The sequence below is a fragment of the Adiantum capillus-veneris genome, chromosome 28 (genome assembly GCF_014529385.1).
Source record: "Adiantum capillus-veneris isolate H3 chromosome 28, ASM1452938v2, whole genome shotgun sequence".
Classification (NCBI taxonomy): Eukaryota; Viridiplantae; Streptophyta; class Polypodiopsida; order Polypodiales; family Pteridaceae; genus Adiantum; species Adiantum capillus-veneris.
Genome location: NC_140958.1, coordinates 73,368,510 through 73,379,993, shown reverse-complemented (window position 1 = coordinate 73,379,993; position 11,484 = coordinate 73,368,510).

The window sequence follows — 11,484 nt, the reverse complement described above, 5'->3', positions numbered from 1 at the left end:
TCCTTGTTTGGAGACACATGAAGTGATGCCCCTGAGTCTATAATCCAGTCACTCAGTACATTTCCATCAGATGTTGTAAGAAGAGCTGAGTCCATTGTATTCTTCAAGAAGTAGATGTCTCCTGACAGTAGACTGTCATCGTCTGCAACAGTGTTTGTCACATTTATTTCTTGAATCTTCACTGAGGACTTGTTCTTCTCACCATGGTCTTCAGCTTTCTCTTTGCCTTTTTCTGCTTTCCATTCTCTGTTGTCTCTTTTCATGTGACCCTTCTTGCCACAATGGTAGCATTCTATGTCACTCTTGCCTTTAGCACTGCGGGACTTGCTACGAGACTGATTCCTCTTTCCACCTTTGTACTTTTCTTTGGTCCTTCCCCTGACAACTAAGGTTGTTCCTTTGCCTTTGTCCATTGTCTTTCTATTGATTTCTTCAGTAAGCAGACTTCCTTCTACACCTGCTATGTTCAAACCATCTGGAGGTGCAGAATTACTCAAAGCTGTGCGAAAAGTGTCCCAACTTTCCAGCAATGTGATCAACAGGAACATAGCTCTAACAGGTTCATCAAACTTGACACCTTGAGCTGACAGCTGACTATAGATTGTGTTGAATTCATTCAGATGATTAGACATAGGTGTCCCTTCTTTCATCTTCAAGTCAACAAGCTTCTTAAGCCAGTATACCTGTGAAGCTGCACTCTGCTTCTCATAAAGATCACTCAGCTTTAACCATGCTTGATAAGCCGACATCTCCTCTGCTACATTGAAGTAAACGCTTTCTGCCAAAGTCAGCATAATGGTAGAAAGTGCCAATTCATCCATTTCGTTCCATTCATCTTCGTCCATATCTTCTGGTTTTATCCCCTTGAGCTTTATAGGTTTTATCTGCTTCTTTTGTACCAACACGTGCCAAATCTGCTTCTTCCACAATGGGAAATTGGTTCCATCCAGCTTCTTGATATTGTAAAGAGCAGTGTCCTGTGATCCAGCCATAGGTACGCTTCACAGTAGTTTACTTTCCTGGGAAAAATTCGACAGAGTTTCCCTTGTAAACTGACCTCTGAACCAATATCAACTTGTCAAATGAACCAAGAAATCTTCAGATTCTGCAGAAATTTCGGCAGAGTCTCCTTTGTAAAATGGCTCTGGTGTACTAAAAACAGACCAAAAAACAGCTCAAAAAAAAAAACACTGTCTCTCTGACACTGTAAGCTGCGGGTAAACCTGTCCTGCACCTGTACTGTCTCTCACTATCCTGTCACTGTCTTGTAAGCATAGACTGTGACAATGCCTCAACGGCAGTAAAGCAAAGATGCAATCCCAACTGTCTAACTCACAGTCAATACATCCTAGCTGCCTATCTAAGGGTGCTCGAGGGATCGCTCCAAGACCTGTATCACCGAAAGGATCTCAACATTCGAGAATCCCCCAGCTCAATAAAACCTCACTCGACCCTCAACAAAGGCTGCAGTAAATTTGACAGTACATAGACTTCCCACAAAGTCATACATCCACAAATTTCCCACTATATGCTGTAACCGCTGCGGCGGTTGTTTGCTGCGTGACTCACAGCCAGCAAACCCTCAACAAACATACATCATCTCTGACAATACATCCCATGTGGAAGTACCTGCAATGTCAGGATGAAATCTGGAATATCAAGCAGCAAACAGAAGCTACCTGATGAACTAGTGGATGTCGCCTACAGTCTGTGTGTAGATGCGTCTGTGTCGTATGTGACACGCCTCCAAGAACTGTGAGCCGTCCTTCGATGTGTAGACAGCCACAAATCAACACTCTGGGAGTGTCGATATCCTGAGCACCTGCAGTCGTAGGCCGAAAACCCCAAATTTGTAGAGTCGGATCTGCACCCGTTGAGATCACGTAGTCGAAAATGACCTGCGCAGAACTTTGTCGAAGCCGAACGGTGACCGAGATGACCTCAGAATGAAATTCTGAGCACACCAAGCCCTACGGCCATTCCCACAAGATTTGGGGCCGTGTCTTTGCCTGTCGAATTTCACTCCAATCTGAGCTGGTGACTCTAGCCTCCTGCAGTGCTGCCCCGAGCCTCGATTTGAGCTCTGATACCAGTTGAAGGAGTACGAGCGGAAGTGCGACGCGAGAGAGAGTGCGAGAAGAAGAGCACGACGATATGGTGAACTCGCTCTACTGTAATGTGTAGAGCATAGTGAGTTCTTATTAGGTTTTTACAAAAGTATATGTGTACATACCTGGCGGCCCGCCCACTTACCTGGGCGACCACATTGGGCTTTATACCCCAACAAGACTTTCAGACTCTACTTTTGCAAAAAGCCAAAGACTAATTTGCAACTTGGAAACTAAGTGAACATGTACCAATTTGGATCCGATTGAACCCAAAATTTCCCGGTGGCCTTGTATTATATTGGTCTAACATTGTACAAGTTCAAAAGTCAAAATGTCTCTCTCTGTGTATCAGTAGTAAAAAATTCTGATTATTTACTTTTATCCATTTTTTGCATTTTTTGGCTTGATTTTCCAAGTATACAACTTGTTAAGGTCTGTGGACAAGTTTCACTAAGTTTGAACAAAATTTGTTCCAGTTAGCAACTGTTTCGTGTCCGTAGACTCAGTTTTCAAGAATCTGACTTTTGTCTCATTTTTGTGGTCCAAATTTCACCAAAATTGATTTATGTGGTTTACTTGATATGCTTGACCTTGTGGTATACTCAAATGTACAAAAATATCCAATTTTGTAGCAGATATAAATAATCGCATTTATTTATTTCTGCTATTTTTATGCAAGTTTTTGCCACAATCTTGATACAAATCTGTTAAGCAGCTTAACTTAAGCTCCCTAACCAAGTTCCATCAAGTTTGGATAATCCATGTTCAAATGGTCCAACAGTTTTGTGTCTGCAGACTAACTTTGCAAACTTGGCCACAATTTTCACTTCAATGATCCAAATCTTACCAAATTTGATTTGTGGGTTTAGTATAACATGGTAAAACTAATGGTATGCTGGTTTGGTCAAAAAAGTTCAAAAATCGAACAAAAGTAAATAATTATAATTATTTAGTTTTGTTAAATGTTTGCATCTTTTTGGTCAAATGAGCATGTACACTTGTTTATCACATCAATATAAGACTATGAGTCAAGTTTCACTTTGTTTGAACAAAAATTTCCCAATTTACACTCAAGTACACAGAATTCAGTTTCTACCAAGTTTTTGGTTAGTTTGGTGATCCAAATTCTATGGGTCTTTACAAAAGATGTTTGTACACATGCATAGAGTCTCTGGTATCAATCTTGGTCACTTTTGAGCTGAAAGTAAATAATTGCGATTATTTACTTTAGGCCTAAAATGAGCACTTTTTTTAACTTTTTTCCTGGACATTCTTTTCATGAGCTATTTTAAGCCTCTAAGTCAAGTCAAAACTTAATTTAGCCTAAAATGTTAAGAAAAAGTAAATAATGTGAGTTTTTACAAACTCTTGAAATGTTTACCTCAATCCATCCTCAAGCTTACCCACTGGTTCATACAACTTTTAAAGCATAATCTCCCCCGGATTCAGTGGTTGACAGCCTTTTGGTGCTATTTCTAGCCGTAGACCTGAAATTCTCCAACTTCACATAAGCACTCCCAATTGATTCTTTTGGACAGAGCAATGTTCTGAAATCCACCTCGGATTCTACTTACCCTATGGGGTTGTGGAAAGTGTCCACAAACACTCGTTTTCTTGTTTTTTATGGTTTTTTGAGCCTTGATCTCAAGACTTGTCTCGTCCATCAATCATTCTCAAAATCCTAATCTAATCCTATAATCCTAAAAGGTACTTAGCAAGTACAACCTACTTCCAAGCCACCTCTACACAGCAAAAGACGACAATCTTAAGCTATGCGGTTTTAAAAAGAAGTTTTGACTCTAGGTGATCTTAGATGAAGTTAAAGGATAACTTCAAAATACGCTTGTGTTTTTCCCTAGTTTAGGTCTCTTCGATCCCCAGCAACGGCGCCAAATGTGGGGCGGGTGTTTAACCTCACTCCTATCTTATTGCAGACATAGCAAGAACCACGGATATAATTGTCAATCCATGGGATGAAGCTGACTCGACTAGTGCATAGAGGCTACAAGAGGTTGTCAATCTCTTGGAAAACAACAAACAACTCACATCTAACTCAAGCTACACTCAAATGACAAAAATCACCAAAAGCTAGTCGCTCATCGGCAAACAAATCACAACCGTTATAGCATCAAACGACATCCAAACGTTACGAAACTTCCAAGACATGTTTATAAGACCTAAGCACACATGCTTATAGTCTCAAATCTCACTTTAGGTCAAGTGCAAAAATCACAATTATTAACAGCAGTGAGTTTTTGACCTGGTCGTTTTCGACCCGGAATGCATCTAAATGCTTAGCATGATGTCCCAATACCCCGCCTATACTTAGTTTATGAATTTCAAGCTTAAATTCCTACTTATGATGAAATTATAGTCCGCATGTCGGCGACGCCAAAAGCTACGGATTACCATGAAATGCTTACGTCAATGAGTAGAGCTCTTACCTGCGGTTGCAACGCAACAGATGGCACTACGATGTGACAACCGAGAAGGGAGTGGGAAGCGCGAGAAGGAGAGAAATGAGCGTCGTTAGCTCCCGCTATGTTTCTATTATCCAAAACTTATCAAAAAACTTACAAAAATTGGCTTTTATACCTTAGCCAAGGTTTTTGGTGGTCAAAACTAATAATCTGGGAGCTCTAACTAAAGACAGGTTGATACAATTTGGAAGCTTGTAGCTCTGGCTCATCAATTACAATGTTTATCTGGAAAGTAGGAGTTACAATATTCCCGATTCATCAAAATAATAAATGTTTTTACAATGAAAGCTCCAAAAAATGATATGTGAGTTAGCTAGCTACTAACAAAAGGATAACTCCAATTTGGAGGTTGAAGAATAGGTGGAACCACCAACATTTTCTTCGAAATCTAAAATGCTCTCTCTTGTACTAGATCCCAAATAAATTCAACCCCTTTCTTGGTTAAATTACTCAAAGGTGCACCAACATCAAAAGGATACCTTAGATGAATCTACAATTTGTAGAGTTAAAATATGATTACAAATGAAAACTTGAATGGAAAATTAGCTAGACAAGGTACCCATAGCTGGACAAACACTTTCCCCTTCTTAGCTCTTGTCGTGCCTTGACACAATCATATGCATACTAGTCTTTGAGATGGTTATCTTTAGGTGAGGAGCTTAAAACTCCTTTTTAGGACATGATTTGGGATCTGCCATACCTTCCTTGAGGGAGTTTTTTCATCCCTTCCTTAAGTGACTTTTTCCTTGGTGTGTTATTGTTGGTCGAGACATTCTCAATGTTCTCCACATAAGTTGGATGTTCATATGCCTTTGATGATGCACATGAATTGTTAGGTGATCTGAGCTTATGTTGTCAAGGCATCCTATAAGATCTCATAAAACTAGTTGCAGATCAAGTGACTAAAATTTGCATTTTGCTTCATTGATCGTATCTTGACCATAAAGAAATATTGAACCTAAATTAAGAGATGTTAATCTAAATGTTGAGTTAGACTAATTTTAGGAATAAATGGACAAACTAGGACATGAATATTAGCTCCATCATTTTTTGTCAGATCAACTTTTGAAAGCTGGGTTTGGATCTTTATGATTACTAAGTCATTTAGGCAAGACCTTTTGCAATTTGGATCACTGGTTTGGATTTTAGGTGATATTTTGTAATTTTTAGAGCTTTATGTCAAGAATTGACTTTCGGTTAGGGTTTTGGCTTCCAAACATGAAAAGATTATATGGTTTGCTTGTTTTGACACTCTACATTAGTGGTGTGAGGTCAAATTTTGCAATGGTTTAGGAACATGGATCATGATCCATCATTGAATTTTGGGTTTGAGACTTGTATTTTAATGAAGTTCAATGCAAATATAGATCAAAAGAACACAAGTCAGTTGCAATTTGGCTTTATGACCATGACTTTGTGTTTTTTGGCCATGTCTCCTCTCTTGGCCCTTTCTAGAGGTGACAAAGACTATATGCGATGCTTGTTCCTCTGAGCACCTAGCTTCTTTGTGTAGATGACCTTGTGAGATAGTTAGTAGTTTAATTCCATTACAGTTTGACTTCATTTGCTGTTGATTTAGGCTCTCTGAGTTATCACCAACTTTGAAGCAATTGTTAGCTCAATGTTAGTGTTTTGATGGTCTTCAAAGTTTTTTCTATCTCCTTTGCTTGTTTTTTCACTTCCTGCTAGTTTTTGGGTTACTTTGTCATGTTTTCAACGGATGATGGATCACGATCCATCGTTTTTGGTATTTTGTTTCTAGGTTCATACCATGCATGTACCATGTTACGTTGGACATTTTGGAACTAAACTTCCACAAGTTGTGGAGTTAGGTCATTTTTGTCAGTCTAGTTTATGGTCACTCGCCCTTAGGTTTGTGGCTATTGCCTCAATCATAGATATTTATAGTAAAATACTTATGAGCTGCATACAACATCACTTCATGTAGTTGCTAACCTCTTTTCCTCTTGCCACTGTATGCACGTACATGGATAGAGATCCATGTTCTGACCATTGTTCTAATTTTGATGATATATCCTAATAGATGACATTGAGATGAGCCTCTGGTGTCATAGTTGTAGCATACAACATCACTTGACCTAGTTGTTGCTCACCTCTTTTCCTCCTACCAGTGTATGGAGGTACATGGGCCGAGATCCATGTTCTAAAAACTATGCTAATTCTGATGATGTAGCATGATAGATGACATTGAGATGAGCCTCTGATGTCAAACTTTTTTGAATTTGGTCCTTTGTGATTTATGACGATAGTTGTTGATTTCTTGTACATATTTGCATGACTTGAGGTTTTTGAAACGCATTTCTCAGCTTTGGAGTTGAGCTTATTTGTCTCTTCATCTATTGTCCAGCTTTGGTGCTAACCTTGAAGATCTACTATGGGCAAAGCATAATTGTAGAAGGTGGGAACATCCCTTAGCAGGCGATTTTGGTGGGTAACTACACCAAAGGCTTCTAGAAGCACTAATCCAGAGATAGTTACCACAGTAATTGACAGTACACAATCAGCAAGATACTAGTCAAAGGCTACAAATAGGACCTACTATTTCATTTTGAGTCTCTGACTCTTTCTTCCCATTTACTTTAAGTGGTAATCCAAAGCCTCGAGCACACGGATTGGGTTTCACCGATTGTGGGAGCGCCCAAGAAGAACGGGAAATTACGTGTATGTGTGAATCTCAAACAGGTAAACAAGACCGCTATCGGAGACAACTATGCCTTACCAATTACTCATCATGTAATAGAGAGAGTTGCAAATAAGGAAGCTTATAGCTTTCTCTTGATGGCTTTTTAGGCTACAACCACCTTGCTATAAAGATAGAGGATTAGCATAAAATAGCCTTTGTTATAGAATGGGGTATATTTGCTTAAAGAGTGATGCCATTTGTCTTAACTAATGCGCTTTTCACATTCCAAAGGTTGATGAGTCATGCATTTAAGGAATATCTAAGACAATTCTTATAAATCTACATGGACAACTTATGCGTGCATTCTCTCTTGAGAAATCAGCACATAGAACACTTAAAGATCTTTGAGAAATGAAAAACCTATCGCATCTACTTGAACCCAGAGAAATGGTAAGACAAGAAAAAATTCAAGGGCACATTGTGTCCAAGAACAGCATTCCCACTGATCTTGAGAAGATTCAAGTGATTGTTTCTCTACCAAGACTGAAAAAATTTAGGGAGGTATAAGCCTTCATGAGCCATTGTGATTACTATAGAAGATTCATCTATATGTATGCAATCATTACTAAACCTCTCTACTCTTATCATAAAATTTGAGTGGATCGATGAATGCAAAGAAGCATTCCAATTATTGAAGCAAAATTTGATTTTTGCTCCAATTCTTAAAGCTCCTGATTGAACAAAGATCTTCCATATCCTTGTCGATGCATCAATTTATGCTATAGGATGCATTTTAGTGCAACCTAGAGAGAACAACCTGAATTTTCTCATCAGTTACTCAAGATAATAGTTGAATAGTGCAGAAAAGAATTATGTGACCACAAAGAGAGAGAGAGAGAGAGAGAGAGAGAGAGAGAGAGAGAGAGAAGGGCTAGGAATGGTCTATGCCGTAAAGAAGTTCAGACATTACCTTCTTGCGAACAAGTTTGTATTTTTTGTAAATCATCTTATGTCTGGTGAAAAAAACCTCCAATACAGGATGTATTGTTTGATGGTTCATTATATTGCTTGAACCATTGGATCACTACAACTTAAAAGGAAACCATCAATCATTGAGGAAACTCAAACACTTAAGCTAGTAGGTGGAAGGCTATACAAACAAGGAAATGATGGTATGTTGAGGCTATCTATGGATAGAGCCAACTGAAAGAGACGTATACTTGACACCAGCTCATGTGCAAAACATGGAAATGTATAATGGAATTATGCAAACATTTCAAAGATTAATGACACTTGGTGTATAATGGCCTAGAATGTAGAGAATTATTCATGACTACATTAATTTATGTGACATTTGTGCAAATAAGCCATTGGTAGAACATGTGACACTGTTCAGAGATTAATGACACTTGGTGTATAATGGCCTAGAAATGTATAATGGAATTATGCAAACATTTCAAAGATTAATGACACTTGGTGTATAATGGCCTAGAATGTAGAGAATTATTCATGACTACATTAATTTATGTGACATTTGTGCAAATAAGCCATTGGTAGAACATGTGACACTGTTCAGAGTAAAGGTTGCACCTAAGTGGAGCTCGTACATTGTGGATTACCTAACAAAAGGAATCTTACCAAAAGGGAGACCAAAGCTGAAAGTTATGTGTTGATTGAGGATCTCCTCTATAGGAGAAGGAAGGAAAATCAAATGCAGATGTGTACCACAAAAGGTGAATACATTTCGATTCTTGAGCAAGCTCATGCTAGACAAGTAGGCGGACATTTTTTAGTACACAAAACGGCAAAAGCAATTCTAGTTGCAAGCATTTGGTAGTTGACATTGTTTGTGGATGCTGAAGCATATGTGAAGAGATGTGATGCATACCAATGAACAAAAGTACCTATGCAGAGAGATGAAATGCCTTTACAACAAACGATGGAGGCAAGAGAATTTGTCAAATGGGGCATAGACTTTGTAGGACAGACAGCACCTCCCGTTTATCGTACACATGCTCAATATATTTTAGTGGCCACAGACTATCTGACCAAATAGGTCAAAGCAAAAGCTACACATAAAAACCTTACAAAAACAAAAATGCAATTATTGTATGAGAATGTCTTTACAAGATATGGGCTACCGATTGAGATATTCAGTGACAAAGGGACTCACTTACTAAACTGAGTGATTGAATTCATGTTGGATAAGTTCATGGTTATTCATTGCAAGCCAACATCTTATCACCCTCAAGCGAACGAGAAAGCAGAGAGCACAAAAAAAAATCTTTGTATGGTGATCACAAAGATAGTGAGTGAATCAAGAGCAGAGTAGGACCAAAAGCTCCATTCAGCTCTTTGAGCATACCAAGTAGCTTATAAAATAGTGATTGGAATGACACCTTTCAACTTGGTGTTTGGACTTAATACCATAGTGTGCATAGAATTCTTTATTCCCACACTTCAAATAGCGTAGAGTGGACAGGCCACAAATTGTCATGTGGGGTAAATGTTCTCAAAAATCTAGACGAGACATGCTTACAAGCTATCGCAAATATCTATGCACAAAAATGATGCATGAAGGAGTTTCACGATCAACATGTAATCAACAAAGAATTCAAAAAGGGTGAATATGTATTAGTCTACACCTTAAAACAACACTTCAAAAAGTTAAGAAAGTGAAGAAATGGCTCATTCATGATTAACAACATATCATTAAGTAGCACCATTTAACTTGCAACATTAGAGAGAGAACCCAACTAAATTAGTGGCTATAGGTTGAAGAAATATAATTTACCTCTTAGCATGGCAATGTTAGAGAAGATCCATGAGGCAATAGAAAGAAAGAAGCAAGCTCAAGCTAATCAAGCACAACCTCAAGAGGAAGCTAAGTTGCGGATTTAAAAGCGTAAGGAATGACAAAACCACGTACCAATTCTACCACAACCAACAATAGCACCTCCTCAAATAGAAGCAATTCATACATAGCAAAATTGGCTTGGAGACATGGATGTATGCATCCGTATACATTTTACAGATGGATCGACAGAGTGAGCACTTGTAGACATTAGAGCGTGCATAGGTGCCGACAAGTACTCTACATACATGAAGATGTTAGATGCACCCTTATCAGAAAATCAAATAGAGCTCAAACTACAAATCAAGGAAAGATGCTCATTTTAGGTCATGCAAATTTGTCAATCAACATCAACGGCCATCAATGCCCACATCAATTGCATGTCACATCAGATGTAGATCTTAACACTAGGTTGGTAACCTAACAAGACATAAAAGTGTCCTTTCAGGGTTTTGAAAAAAAACCTCCAAAACCATAGTAGATCCACTCATTTTGTAAAATCCTTTCATGAGGTTATAGTTCAAGGCCTACAACACATGGAAAAAATAAGAAACTTTTAAAATTTCTCATCTTTTGGTCACACCAAGCCTCCAAAGTTGATGGACCAGTACATTTTCATCAAAACAATCATTTCTTTCTTTTTGTTGCATAAAAATAAGATTAGGGATTTTTGTAGGACTTGAGATAAATTCCCAAGTTAACTTCAATGGGTTGGTGATCAAAACATATGATTGCTTCTCACTCACTATTTTTTGTTTTGCCAAAAGAAATAGGTACAAAAAAGTTGAATTTTTACCATTTTGCAAACCTATCATCAAAGTTTCTATAGCCACGCTCAATACAAATAATATATGCATGTTTTCTTAGTTCCCTATTGTCCTTTAGGTTCATAAGGAGCCATGGAGCATGTCAAAAGAATAATACATCTCTTACTAAGGGGAATCTTGGGGACAAAGATGAAGTGCTAAATACAGCAAACATGAAAAAACTGGGTTCAACATTATGAGTTGTAGAATCCCATAGAAACTATTCAATTTCTAGCCAAATTTGATCCTTATGGCTAGATATGGTTACTACCTACAAAATGCATGTAGTTGTCACAAGAAACTAACAATATTGAAAAAGCTATACTTGATATACTAGAATGTTTCGTTTTCTTCTATAATTGAAAAAATCAACCATCGTTGTCTACTATGCAAAATAGGGTATTAGGTGCCCCAAAACTCAAGGAATATTAGCTTTATGTTACAATATGTGACATAGAAAATCAAAACTGCATTTGGATATCATGAAAGCCACCAAAAAAATCATAGAAGAGCTAAAATTGGCTAAAAAACAGGATTTGATAATTTTTGTAATTTGGTCATAACTTACAACTTTAACATTTATTTCTCCCTA